Below are 15,397 nucleotides of genomic sequence, written 5' to 3' on the forward strand. Positions count from 1 at the left end.
AATCAATGCCTTCGCAGCGATTTTATTAAAAAATTTAAATAAATCGCTGACAAGGCAGAAAAAAATTCTCTCTTTTCCCAAAGAAATATGCTTTTTCACTTATGTATATTGGAATTGGTTAATTGATCAGTTGATTAATTCATTTAGTTAGTCAAGATAATTAAGTTTATTTTAATTTGGTTAAATAATTTGTTAGATTTTCATATAGTTAGTTAAAGTTGTCAGATCAGTTGGATCTAGAAGTTGTACATAGATATATGTAGTGTAGCTTATGTACGAGTAATTGTGATGATAAGGTTTCAATTTTCATCCAAATCTCCCTAGTAAAATCTACATGGTATCAGATCTCTAAACGGTTAATTAGTTTAATACAATAATCGATGAGCCAGAGAGATGGGAGATGTTGAAGCTTCCACGATTGATGCATCACAAGTATTTATAGGTTAAACAATCGATGATGTTGATTGAAAGCAAATCCATCCACTTCATCTTCATTATTGACACTCCTGCTAGTGTTCTCATCACTGTGCAACTTACAAGGATATAGACTTACTTTTAATGAAGCAGATTCATGTTGATTAACCTTCGAGCAAAGAGTAAGTTCAGGTTTGTGTTGGGGAAATGCAAGAAGAGTGCTTATCAAGAATAACGGGAAGAGCAATGAGTGAAATGCTATGCATTTGGACTTTCATGGATCATGAACTCTATATCGACGAAGCTGCTCGGTGGGATTGATATTGCTACAAATGCAACCATCGTGTGGACAGATCTAAAAGAGAAATTTGATAAGGTTGATGGATATCAACTTCACAGGGAGATCCACACGATTCATCAAGGTAATTCGACAATTTCAACATATTTCTTGAAATTATGATTTTTAAGGATGAGTTTGATGCACTGGTTTCTTAATCTTTATGCAAATGTGATAAATCTAGAACTTATATTGATCACGTAGCTTGTTTAAGGGTATTTATTTCTTTTAATGGGATTGAATAAAATGTATTATCATGCACGAAGTCATATCCTGATGCTAAACCCTCTACCTACTATTGGAATGGCATATTCTATGTTGATGGTTGTTGACACCAAATTTTGAACTTCCACCATATAAATTAATCAATTCGCGCTTCTTCGATTTCAAACGATTAAAGATAATTAGTTTTATAAAATCTTAAGAAAAATACATAGTTTGCACCTTAATTATTTTCCATAGTTTTATAACTTTTTATAATTTCTCGATAATATATATTTTACATAATTATGTATATAATTAATACGTTTTATGATAATTCGAATATCATCTCAAGAGGATTTTAATTTAGTAAGTATTTTATCAAATTAGTTTAATTTAAATTATGGTTATATTTTTAAATCATTAGTTTATAATTAAGTTAATTATTTTATTTCATTAAGATTAAGAAGCTCGTTAATTAATTAATATTAATTAGTCCTATTTTTATACTAGTCGAATGTTCAAAAATCAACTCTTTGGTTACGCCTTTAATCCATTTGATTAAATTATTAATTATTCTATTACAATTGTAGTCAAACATCTTCAACCTATTTAGAGACCAATGTTTTGGGCCTTTATTTCAGCCAACCCAATTCAATATTTCCTTCTGCCCAATTCTTTCTCAAGCGCCCCAGCCCAAACTTTACACCGTCCAACCCGATCCAAACTCAATTCTCAACAAATATCCAACATCACCTTACAACTTTAAAAAAAAAACGATCCCTGCGTCTTCATCTTCTTCTCCAGATACCTAACAAATCAAAGACCCCCAAATCTTGATCAAGTTCAAAACCCAGCAATCACGAGCCCGGTCAAAAAAATCCGACCCAGCAATTTCGTTTTCCCTTCGTCCTCTCACAATTCTTCCAAGTGTCGAAATCTGGTGCGTGTAGTCACTTAAAATTTATTAAATATAAATTTATAAAGTTGTTCTGATTATATTAAATTAATGAATATATTAGTCCAAATAAATATTTTGGATTAATATAATTTATTTAATCATTTCAATACAGATACATATGAATTTAATTAAAGCCTGCTTCATAAAGCCCATATGATATATCACTTAAATATGATTGGCTGAAGGGAGTCCTGTTCCAACCGCAACACCTTTATTCTACAACTATAAATAGGGGTCTCATAATTCTGAAAAAGAGAAGAAAGAAATTTCTAAACAAGAAGATAGAGAAAATCCATGGTACAAATGCCATTTAATTCTCTACAAAGCTACAAGTTTAAGAATTCAAGCATTCAAGTTCAAGAACAATCAAGACCAAGGCCATCGAATTCAAGAACAAGCTCGAAGCCCTTGAATTCAAAAAAAAGTCAAGATCAAGATAATGTTCAAGTTCAAGTTCATTAGAGATTCAAGAACAAGCTTTAAAGCCCTTGAATTTATATTTGAAAAGGTGAATTCAGAGGAATCATAGAGATTGTAATACTCACATTTGAAATAATAAAATCGATTGTTGCTATAATCTTCCATTCTTGATTATTATTTTCTCGACGCGAATTTTATTGTCTACAAATTCTGCACGCCTAGTGGGACAATCTCTACCTCTTTTCTCAACTCTTCAAGAATCAAAGAATATTAAAATGTCTTCCACTAATGAAAAACAACTAGCAAGCTTAACTAAAGCAATTGAAGACCTGACAAAGTGCGCACACGAACAAGATGCTAAACTTTCAAACCTAACAAATAAGATGGATAATATGATTGAAAGAAGATCAAATCAATCACCTTTGAAGCTTTCTAAAATTCAACACAAAGAAGTGTCTTGCTTAAAGCAAAATTCATATCTCAGATGAAGGTTTGATTCCAATTGATCAGTTAAAGAACTTTATCATAGAGACAATCGAAGACAATCTGAGTTTTCATCCAAATTTTATCCCCTATATGTAAAGCCATATACACAAAGGGTTGATAACTTTAAAATGTTTGAGGGTTATCAACCTCCCAAGTTTCAACAATTTGATGGCAAAGGAACTCCCAAACAACATATATATCTCACTTTATCGAGACTTGCAATGCTGCAGGGACGTATGATGATTATCTTGTTTAGAGTTTGTTCGATCTCTCAGAGCAAATGCATTTGATTGGTACATAGATCTTGAACCTAATTCTATTGATAGTTGGGAGAGATTAGAGAAATAGTTCCTTAATCGTTTTTATAGAACAAGACGTGTCATTAGTATGATGGAACATACAAAGGCTCGTCAAGGTGAAGATGAGTTAGTTGTTGACTTTATCAATCATCGGAGAAGTCTGAGCCTCAACTACAAAGATCGCCTTAGTGAAAGTTCTACCAATGAATTGGGGTCTTCACTACATTTTTCAAGGATTAAAGACCAATACATTTGAAGAGTTGGCAACTCGTGCACATGACATGGAATTAAGAATGTATTTAAGAGAAGATCAACAATCTCCAATCTATGGACCTCATGAAGATGAAGATATAGAAGAAATCCAGTGTGGGGGCAAGTCTGCATCCGAAGATGACTTTGAAGAGTCATTGTATATCTAGCCGCTCCTTAACGCTTGAGCTTAAACTTCAAGTTACAATGCTCCTTAATGCAGGAGATTAATCTGCAAGTTACAATGCTCCTTGAAACACGAGCTTAAACTATATATCATTTAAATCTTCAAGTTAGAGTTAAATCTTCAATTTGAATGCACTTTGAAACACGATCTTACACTGTATGTCACTTAAATCTTCAAGTTTGAGTTGAATGTTCAAGTTGAAATGATCCTTGAAACACGAGCTTAAATTGTATGTCACTTAAACCTTCAAGTTATAGTTAAATCTTCAAGTTGAAATGCTCCTTGAAACACGAGCATAAATTTCAAGTTAAATTTAAATCTTCAAGTTAAAGTTAAATCTTCAAGTTAAAGTTAAATCTTCAAGTTGAAATGCTCCTTGAAACACGAGCTTAAACTGTGTGTCACTTAAATCTTTAAGTTTGAGTTAAATCTTCAAGTTGAATTCTCATTGAAACACGAGCTTAAATTGTATGTCACTTAAATCTTCAAGTTTGAGTTAAATCTTCAAGTTGAAATACTCCTAGAAACACGAGCTTAAACTGTATGTCACTTACATCTTCAAGTTAGGGTTAAATCTTCAAGTTGAAATGCTCCTAGAAACACGAGCTTCAATTGTGTGTCACTTAATTTTCAAGTTTGAGTTAAATCTTAAAGTTGAAATGCTCCTTCAAACACGAACTTAAACTATATGTCCCTTAAATCTTCAAGTTTGAGTTAAATCTTAAAGTTAAAATGCTCCTCCAGGTACAAGCCTAAATTGCATGTCACTCCTGACCTACAAGAGTATAAACTATGTACGACACAACGAAAAAGTCACTCACTCCTCCAGAACTACGTTGTGCCTTGATCTTCTTTATTCAGGTACCTAGGCACTTAGAATATGCACTTTGAACCATATTCTAAGTTCAGTTGCATAAGTGTCAAAAAATCAAATGTTCCCGCTTGATCTGTTACATGAGTTAAAGCTATGAGTAAGCTTTCATAAAACCTCAGACTTGCACCAAATGGTGGTGACTCAATGGGGGCAAACCCTTATGAATAAAATTGCTTCAAGATGAAGTTTATAAATCTCCAAGTATGAAAGTGGAAGTATTCAAATTCTTCAAGCCTAGTCTTTGAATGAAAAAATATCTGGAAAAGACATGAAGAAGGGGCATTTGTAGTCTTGCTCCACCCGAGTTCGAACCTTGGTGGGGGCAATGATTTAATGTGATTTTTTTCATTGGTGAACTAATTTAATAAATAAATAAATTAATGGCTGATTTAAAAAGGAAACATCATATTTTATTATTAATTATTATTAATCAATTAATTAATGTGTTTTTATGACTAAGTCTCCTAGTTGACTAAGTCTAAACAACTTTACCTCCTTTAACTCTCTCTCACGCTCATCTCTCTCACGTTTTCTCCACTCATTTCACGATTTCTCTCTGCCTAAACGATTACAAGAACAGAAAAATTACTAGAGTTCTTCATTCTTGAAGAACTCACACTAAAATATAAGAAAACAAGCTAGTGAACACGTTAGGTAAAGAGGGGTTTTTCCATCGAAAGTTTTGTGTTTAAAACTTGGATTAAACTTTAGTTTGGGAGAGGATTTGGGGAAGAAACTTCAAGGTTTGAACGTAAAAATAAGATATGGGTTTTCTTCTTTCTTGGTCCCTTTCCCAAGAGTCCCCCTTAAGGTTCATATTATCTATTCGAAAACTAGGATTGTTTCCCCTTTTGCATGCCCCTGTCACTAGCTACCAATGAATCGTAGGTTGGGTATGATTGCTAGTAGATTTAGGTGTATGCTATGTTTTCGTGATGAATATGATTACGTTGTGTAGTTGAAATCGTATGATAGAGAACCATGTATTCGTAAGTTTGTGCAAGTGTATGCATGTGCAAAAATGTTATTGTGAATATACTGTGAATTAGCCTGAGTTAAGGCTTCAAGTTTAATATTGTTTTTTTTGTCATTTTACGTACATTAATCTATGTAAATGGTGATGTTCATTAAAATGGAAATCGGGCTGATTTGAGTGTCAACATTTTGGCTAAACGAATCCATGAAATACCCCCCAAAAAGTGTTAAACGATCCCTGAATTTTCCAAAGTTTTCAAGTGGATATATTGATGAAAATCAGTAAAGAAAATGATTATGTTTCCAGCCAAAAATATAAGTTTAGTTTAGGCTAAAATATAGAGAAGGAATCTGGAATATTTAATTGATTTTAAAGGGATGAGGCCAGGATTCGAACCTGTGACCTCACCCGTTTGGTACCTTAAATTCGCAATAAAAGAAAAGGGGTCAGGGGGATTCGAAATGGGGTGTACTGGCTGAGAAAGAAGAGAGCAAAAATTTAAATAAATGAAATGGGAGGCGTGGGAATCGAACCCACGACCTCAAGGCTGGAAAGGGTAATGGGCGAAATAAATAAGAAAATAAATTGAGGTTGTGGGGGCTCGATCCGACAACCTCACTGCCAATGCTTAGCCAAGTCAACTTTTAACTAAAAATATAATAAGGAGGTTGTGGTGGTTCTAAACCACAACCTCACATCCCCTAGCGAAATTAAGCATATATAGAGAGAGGTTGTGGGGGTTCGATCCCACAACCGCATGGTCCATGCGAATTGGACAAGAAGAATTAAATGGAAAAAAGAGGGTTACGGGGGTTCGGTCCCACAACCCTTAGGCTTAATAAGAGGAGAATCGAAGAAGAAAATTGAAGATAGAATGTTGATCAAGGGTATCGCTCTAGGGTCTCAATGTCATGATGACTAAAAATAAAGTCAAGAAAAAATGCATGTATTGTCCTAGGGGTTCCAACTTTGGTTCCCTTGCCCAAATTTCCGTATTGATACATAATTCATACGTGAATTAAATGTTCAAGAATAATGCCAGCTACTTAGATAAAAATCAAGATCTTGGCATATTTATAAGATACATATGTCTTGTACTACATAATATTAGGAAGATATGAGTCACTTAACGAACTATGAATGAAGCCTTATGGCTTGTATGTATAGACCCATAAGTGTAGCATATGTTTAAAAATAAGTGAACCTAAGATGTATGTAATGAAATGAAGTAACTCTAGAAGGGTTAAGTACGAGTGTAAAACACACTAGATGCCCAAGTGCATTGGCATACGATGAAATGATTATTATGTTATGAAATGATAATACCCTAGAAAGGTTAAGTAAGAGTGTGAAACACATAAATGGCCAAGTGCATTTGCATGTGATGAAATGAACATTCACGTAAAATGGGTTGAGTAATTATGAAGAGCAATTGTACTAATGTTAATGAATGTGGTGACAACATGAAATAAGGCTAATGTGAAAATGAGAACAATCTCAAATGAGCCTAAGTAAATGTTACCAAAACGTACTCACCTATGAGAGTGTGAGTTAATGAAGAGACCAGTCTTTATGAACACTTTAATGAATGTATTGAGATTAACACACTTAATACTAATGATGAGATGAGAAATCATCTATTGAGCTATGATGTCCTCATACTAGAAGACAGCTTCCATTATGTAATAGTTTAATGTAATGGAACTTTATACTGGGCAGCGATAGACTAGCTATTAGCGGTGATGCCTTTTTTGGGAAGGGCGGAGGTTCACGTAACTCTCATCAGATGAGACTGTCCGGCATGCCAGGTATGGGTCTCCTTATATCTCCTAGTCTTCGAACCTATACTACCAATATAGGGATCTGGCGGGGTTAAATTCCCATGTACGCTAGCATATTTTGGGTCACCTTGGCCGGTGATTCCACCTCTTTTCAGTGTAGGGAGACATTGGATTTCATGATGCTCACATGACCAATGTCGGTTAAAGTTAAAGTTCAAAATTAATGAATGAGGTCAGCCTCAAATGATGTACACAATGAAATGAATGATACCAAAGGTGTTAGGATAGGATAATGAACAGGTATGGTAGACTCAAGTAAAGATACTAGGTTATTCTTGATAATTGCACAACGAACCCGATGAGAGTCTTAAACTACATCCTCGGTATAGCTGGTGTTTACGCTAACTTATAAATGAATGCAACGAAGTACGTATGAATGAATGAAGCAGACTCTGGGTTTTCTAATGAAGACGCCCTAATTGAGGTCTCATGTTGAACCCTCATTTTGGAAAGTCTTAATATCAAGTGCATGCTTACAACGTCTCATGGCATATGAATGAATGTTATAAAAGATGTTATGTGCTATATGTTATGTGATATGTGTTATGTGTAAAATGTTATGTGTTCTGTACAATATGATAAGTATGATGATGCATGTTACGCTCATGGCATGACCTTCCTAATCCAAATTTGCAAAGTTCACTGACTTTCCTAATCCATATTTGGAAAGTTCACTGACTTTCCTAATCCACATTTGGAAAGCTCATTGACTTTCCTAATCCAAATTTAAAAAGTTCACTAACTTTCCTAATCCAAATTTGGCAAGTACACTGATTTGACTTCCCATAATCATGTTGTTAAGAAAGAGCTATTCTTGCCCATGAATGTATGTGGTGTGTGCTTGCATATACCCATACTTAGTACAAGTTTGTGCTAACCCTATACAACTCTACAATTTTAGGTGCAGGCACAAGTGGATGCTTGAGCTACAGGTTGACGCTGAAGCTATCCGGACGTCGAGCATTCATCCAAACTTGGTAGGCCCTCATGCTTTCGAGAATGCTTGCCATTTATAGTCTAGCTTAGTCTTAGGATTGAGTTAGTGAGGTATGTTCCACTAGCGTTTCTTTCCCGTCTTATTTCAGATTTTGTATTGGTGCCATTTTGGCAAGTATTCAGTTATTACTATATTAAACTATTTCTTTCATTTGATGATCTTACTGTTAGTTGGTTGATGGTGAACAAATTATGATTACATTAGAAATAATTAGTTAGAATGTTAAGTAACAAAAAGTTCAAATTTTCCGCTAAAGTTAACCTAGATGAAGTAAAGATGACGTATGTATGCTTGTCTGCGACCTCTGAGAGGTCAATGACGCCGGTCTCGTCTGGGTTCTAGATTCCGATCTTGAAAGATTATTTCTATAATCTTCCGTTCTTAACTATTGTTTTCTCGATGCAAATTTTATTGTCTACAGTGCGTTCTTCGTCGTTTCTCCGATAATCAGACGTCTCTCCTCTAGTTTCCGTTGAAAATTGCAACAAGTTTGGTACAATTGATTGTTGGCCACCTTATAATTTTGAAGGGATTCAAATTTCAAATTCAAAATTCCCCCTCTTGATTTCCCTCCTTTTTCAATTCCAATTCTCCCTCTTATAAATACCTATATCTTTTACTCTTTTGGGCGGATTATTTAGGGGAAGCTATTTTACTATTTGAAACAGAATGAATTTTCATCAAAGAAAATAGACGTAGAGATAGAAAATCTCCAAAATAGCTATGGAATGCATACATTAAGAGCTGACGAGCTTAGTGATTTTCTCATTTAAATTCGTCGGAGTTTGTCGGAATCCGGTGAGGCTCCGTTTGGTGTGAAGTCGTTGCATATTCTCTATGCTGCCTCCATATCGCTGCCCAAAAGATGGTAACACGTCTTTCTTGATAGAATTCTTTGTTTTCCTTCTCTTTTCCATTTTGAGTTGATATTTTTAGTATTGAATCTGTTATTGATGTTCGTTTGTCTATTTAACATTAGTTCGATGGTGATTTTAGTAGGAAGAGTCTGTTCCTATTTGTTACATTAGTCGGCATATTATCCGGTTAGAGTTTGGAAGTCCGCTAGTTTTATCATAATGTTATTCTTCTATTCATCCTTTTTAGCATGTTTTATCGAATATAGTCGAATTTTTACTGTTATTTAATATCCGGCATCTAGTCCTTTCATCCTTTCACCGAGTTGAACGAATGAACTGACATGTCGAGATTTGGAATTTTCCTGTGTAGTGGTAAGCATTTGAACTTTGTGTTCGCATTTTCGGTTCGTCTAAATTATGTTTGTGCTTCCAAGATGATTCTAAGTTTGGTTTTCTATTGGAAATATGTCACAATATTGTGCTAAAATCATATGGTGTTTCTTTTTTGCCTAGAATTGTTTTCTTCTCTACCTGGAGTTGTGGAATATTCTAAAAAAAAGGGAGATAAAGGAAAAATGTCTCATATTGTTTTCATGCCTAACTTTAGCAAGAAACAGTGGCATATCTCGCTATTTTTGGCTACTTCTTTACTCCAATTTAAGATGTTTAATATTATTCTAAACATAGATACATTGTTACCTTTGCTTATTTTTATGTTATCTTAATCCGAATGACATAAACTTTCCATTTGGTCACTATTTTTTTTCACTATTAGCAATCACTACCGTTGGTTATCTTACTTTATCATGAGGAGATTAGTTTAGTTTTAAGTGGATATGCTTTGAACGTTGCATGTTTTCCTTGGTCATTTTTAGCATAACATGGGTATAGTAAATCAAACACATGCATTTTGGTCTTATTTTATTTTCATTTGTCTTGGCTGCATTATATAGATTTAAAGCATGCTCTATCATTAATCGTTATCTTTTTTTAATCTCTTCTATGTTTGAATCGGCTTCTCCCGAGTTTTTGGTTACTCTTTTCCTAGCATTCCGTCAATTCCCTTCATTGAGTCAGCAAACATGAAGTTGAGATACAGGTTTCCAAAGGTCCAATACGAAGCTATAAAATAAACTTATTAAGTTTCCAAAATCCCGAAAATGAGTTGTATACACTGATATACATATCTGAAATATCAAAAGTATGAGGGATACATGTCAGGAGACAATATACAGCTGGAAAACTTGTATACGGGAGCAATGCAAAAATACGAACATAGAATATAGCCCATATGCACCAATATACATTCAGCGTATTCAAATTCTCAAAGGTCAAAAATGGGCTCAAAAGCCTCAAAATAAATTTGGAAAAATTTACTTATATAAACAATTTTACTTATCTTATTATCTGTTTTTCCCTTTTTTTAAAAAATATTACATAAGTCCCTTATTCCTCTCACTAATTGAAATTTTCGAATAAAAAAATTCAATAGTCAAACCCACGTTTCCTACTTCCTTTTTTCTCTCGCTAAATTCACTCCACATAGTTAGCCGTTACAATTGTCAAATCAATTTGATTTTCAAAAGAATTCTTTTACTAGTCAATCAATTTCAAAATAGGTAGGAATTGTCTTCTCTATTGTTGTTTTTTCTCTCCCTAAATTCTTAGTTTATGAAATCTGTACACATGAAGACAACCAACCACAAATGACATTAGGTTTTATATGTATTTTTTTTCTGGATTAAATTGCATAGGTTAATATGTTATTAGTTTTTTGATGAAGGATGTTTCTACTAAATCTATGTACTGCACGATTAAATATTTCGGCAAAATCCAATATTGAACCTCAAGAAAGTACCTTTCAGTTTGATTCACAATCAACTTCACCAATACAATTCGATTTTGTCATAATGACCAAAACATTGATTGTATCTGCTGTTGAGGTTGAAGATGAGATCCATGACTACAAAGGTATGTATCTGATATATTATGACTTAATAGTGTTTATTGTTCATTATATATTATAAAAATTTTATATTTCGTACATATTTTTCTTGAATATAATTAAATGTATCATTAACATATGTGTTAACACTTGTTTGTTCTTAAACTTCAAATACAGATTGATGATACTGTCAAGAATCAGAAATAGTGGATGTTTCGGAAGTCTAACAGAAAGATGAGAATATTCATGGTACTACCAAATATCAACACTAAATAGAGATTTTTTAAGAAATCCAACTCATATATGAAAATATTCAAGTTACTCCAGAAGTAAGTGTACATAAGATTGTATAAGTATGATCTGATAATTTACTATTATGATACATTATCAGATGTTTGATACATCATAATTTGTTTGTCCATGATGCATTATCAATTTAATGTATCCTGACTTATACTACATGCTGCTTCTTTAGGATGATGAACCAGATCAAGGCCCTCAAGATCTTAATGAAGCAACAACGAATGAAGACATATAAATAGTATATATCATGCATCAATTTATTAGGCATGATACTATATTTGAATTAATACTAAATATATCTCATACTCATATTTTTTGTATATGGTACATAGCTACGTCGAGTATGGACAGGTTTTATAAATACTAATTTATACTACATGTATCAATTTCAAGGCAAACAACTTATCAGCAACAATTAATTGTTTAATGTATCCCGTAATAACACAGTACTTATCAGATGAAAGAAGATACATAAATAGTGATGTATCATGTACTAACTTTTTAGATATGATACGTAAACTCGAATTTATACTAAATGTATCAATTGCATAACAACTATTACATAATAATGTCTCAATCTCAAATCTAACATCTTATGACTTATAAGCAACAATTGCTTATTTGATGTATCTAGTATAAATACAATATTTACCAAGAAAAGTATATTATATTAGTACTAAGAATTATTGTACAAATTGTCGTACATATTGTCTTATATAAACTAGTACAAAATTTGAATAAAATTAAGTATCAAATTCATTAATGCTTAAGCACGAATATTTCTTCTCATTAGTTTTAGTCAATTGTTGAATCATTTTAACACCTAGCCAATGTAATGTAATTTATAACTTGATTGTTGATTCAATTATGTAGTTACTTGATAATTTGTTCTAGTTAGTTGTGCATTGAATTATGTTTATACATTGAATAATTAGTTGTATTTAGTCTTGATTCAATCATTTATCTAATTGATAAATTAATCTTACTTATACATTTATAGATTCACTTGATTTTATTTTCCATACTATTTTCGATACCTTATTGTATCATATGCATTTTCAACTATATAATGATACATTATATGAAAATGTATCTGAACCATATCAAATGGAACCATCTTCACAAACACGTTCTCTGGCACATTATTATCTAATAGCTAATGATACATTATTTTTTAAAGAAAAGGTATATGAAACACAATGTGTTACAAAAAATGAATACAAGGTCGAAAATCTTAATACTTCAATTTATTGTATCAAAATTTCACCAGCGATTAGTAAATTGTAATGTTTTGTCAAAGTAAAAGTTGGAAAAACAATATTAAAAATCAATAATCTCAAAATAATTTATCTGAAACATAACAGTAGTCCCAAAAATAGAGTTTGTCAATCTCCTTTCGGAAAGAAAGTACAATTTCTTAAGGCAAACGATGTATCGTCATCCACCTATATATATTGAATAAATAAATTTAGAAGATGGAACACTTGTACACATAAAAAGTGAGAGATGCATCACATATCAATTAACTCAATTTAAGATACTCAAAAACCTAATGATAATTAACTCTAGATACATGATAGCTTATATATTGATATATATAAAGAAATTCATATATTGATAAATAAAAATTCACATGTATCTGATACTCTATCGTAATGACACACTGACTCACATTTATAGAAATTCATTGCGTATACAAGTAAAAATAAATCAAGTTTCAATCAGCAATGTATCATGATCTATATGTGCATATACAAATTCAAATTTTAAAAAAGAAATTCACATGTATCTGATATTTTATATTAAAAGTATAGTAACTCGCAGATCTTCAAATCCATAACGTCTACTTCAAGGTTTTAATGTATCAATTCTATCAGTAATTTATCATGACTTATCAATCATATATAAATTCATGAATGAAAAACAATGATTAAAGCACATGAATATGTGTTTCATACCTTTTCTATCAAATATTTAACTCGAAAATTGAAGTTATGGCAAATAATAACTATTTATACCCAAGCTAAGTGTAAAATAACAACTTACAGTTGCTTTGATATTTGGGATCTGCCATTAAACAGTGGTAAGTAACAACCAGTACAAAAATAAAGATACCAAGAAAATTGGCAAAGAAACCCAACCTGATCGTCCATTGCGAGATTCGTGTAGAATTCATAGAACTCAAAAGCTACGATCTTCGATTTTTTCTTCCTTCAAGAGTCTTAATCAAAAACCAAAATATTCATTATGTATCTTATCAAATTTTCAATAAAAAATTTGAGTCCTACTCGAAAGTTTCTTCGTTCAAATATGGACAAAGATGAACATGGATTATGAATTTTGAATTGATTTGTTATTTTAGGATATACGTTTCTTTGATTGATATAGTAAAAAGCAATTGAATAGCATAAATTATGGGATATTAATTTGATTTTCTATTTTATTTTGCAACAGCGATATATATAAAGTATCACAATTAATGTATCCGCACAACTAATTATGTATCCGTCCGTATGTCTAAATATTTAAGAGATTTTTATAAAATAGAAAAAAGTAGGGATAGGATGTAATATAAGTTTTACACCATAGAATTTAATAAATTTCCAGCAATTCTTTTTGAATTTAAATGGGCCTAGGCCTATTTTTGCAATCTTAGATCAGGACAAGTTACAAGACTTGGGCCAGAAGCCCATCAAATTTGGAATTTGGGCAAAAGGCCCAAATTTAATACTCTCTCCCTTTTCCTCTTATTCATTTGTGATTATGTTGACTAACATTATATTTATATTTTTGTTTTAACTTAATTAATTCTCAAAAGATATTCATGTTATCTATTATGTTCAAATTTAAATGTTTTTTATTTATTTATTATTTAGTTCTATTTTATTTTAATTGTCTTGCTAAATATAAACTAATCACTTTAAAAATTCCCTTTAAGTTTATTTTCCCTTTAAATAAAATTTAGTTTTATTTATGAATAAAAACCTTAAGAGTTGATTGAAAAGTCATTTTAGTCAAATCGCGGGTCAATTGCAAGTTAGCGGACATCCGAGAGCCTAAAACCTTCTTGAAATGTATGACTGCAAGTTCACATGTAGTGGGGGCATTTTAGATATGCAGGTGAAGGAATTCTAGATCTAACTGCATTATATGTAGGGAAAGGGAATTCTCAGAGGAAATTTAGGATAAAAAGAAGAATTTGGATCAAATATGTGATCATTGTAAATTGTAAGGCCACATTAAGGACAACTGTTTCAGGTTAGTTGGACACTTTGTTGACTGGAAGTTCAAAAAGAAGTCAGAACCACCAACAAATTAAGTTCAGAAAAATAAGCAACACGTCATGGCAAATCATGCAAATGCTATCAGATATGATAATTCTGATGATGCATTTGGCCCTTTTGTCACAGGCTTAGATTCTTACTGAAGATCCGTGTGACATTTGACAACTTACTCACGAATCTTTCACGATCTTGTAAGCTCAAATAAGACTTTAAAACTAAGATCGCTAAGAGAATGAAAGGAAGACATAGAAAGATTTGAGAACATTGGAAGGAGGCTTTCATTATTTGGAAGATTGCTAACAACTTGTTGGATTGCTTGTTCAATCTTGGATAAATTTATAAATGAGTGCCCCATCTATTTATACTACAACCTAGGGGATAAAGTGTAAAATAATATTTACTTTATAATTCCTCCTAATAATTACACTTTGGTCTCTCTCTAGAACTTTCTACATGTTTTAGGATACTCCGAAGCTTTCTAAGACATCTTCTAAGTTATTCTAGAGCCTTCCAAGGAAAGACAGAAGAAATTCTCGAGTCTTTTTTGAATATCTAAGGGTCTCTAAAGTTTTCTATAAACTTTTTCCAAAACTCTAGACTCTTCCGCCTCTATCCAGATGCAAAATCTTACTAAGAATTGGCAGGACATGACACTCTCCCCCACATACTGATGCAACGATCGCATCACATCGTCGCTGCATCAAAAAACGAGTCTTGTTTCTCGTATGCACGACCAACAGTCCATTAACTCGGTCAATGCCCTCGC

The sequence above is a fragment of the Solanum pennellii genome, chromosome 10 (genome assembly GCF_001406875.1).
Source record: "Solanum pennellii chromosome 10, SPENNV200".
Lineage (NCBI taxonomy): Eukaryota > Viridiplantae > Streptophyta > Magnoliopsida > Solanales > Solanaceae > Solanum > Solanum pennellii.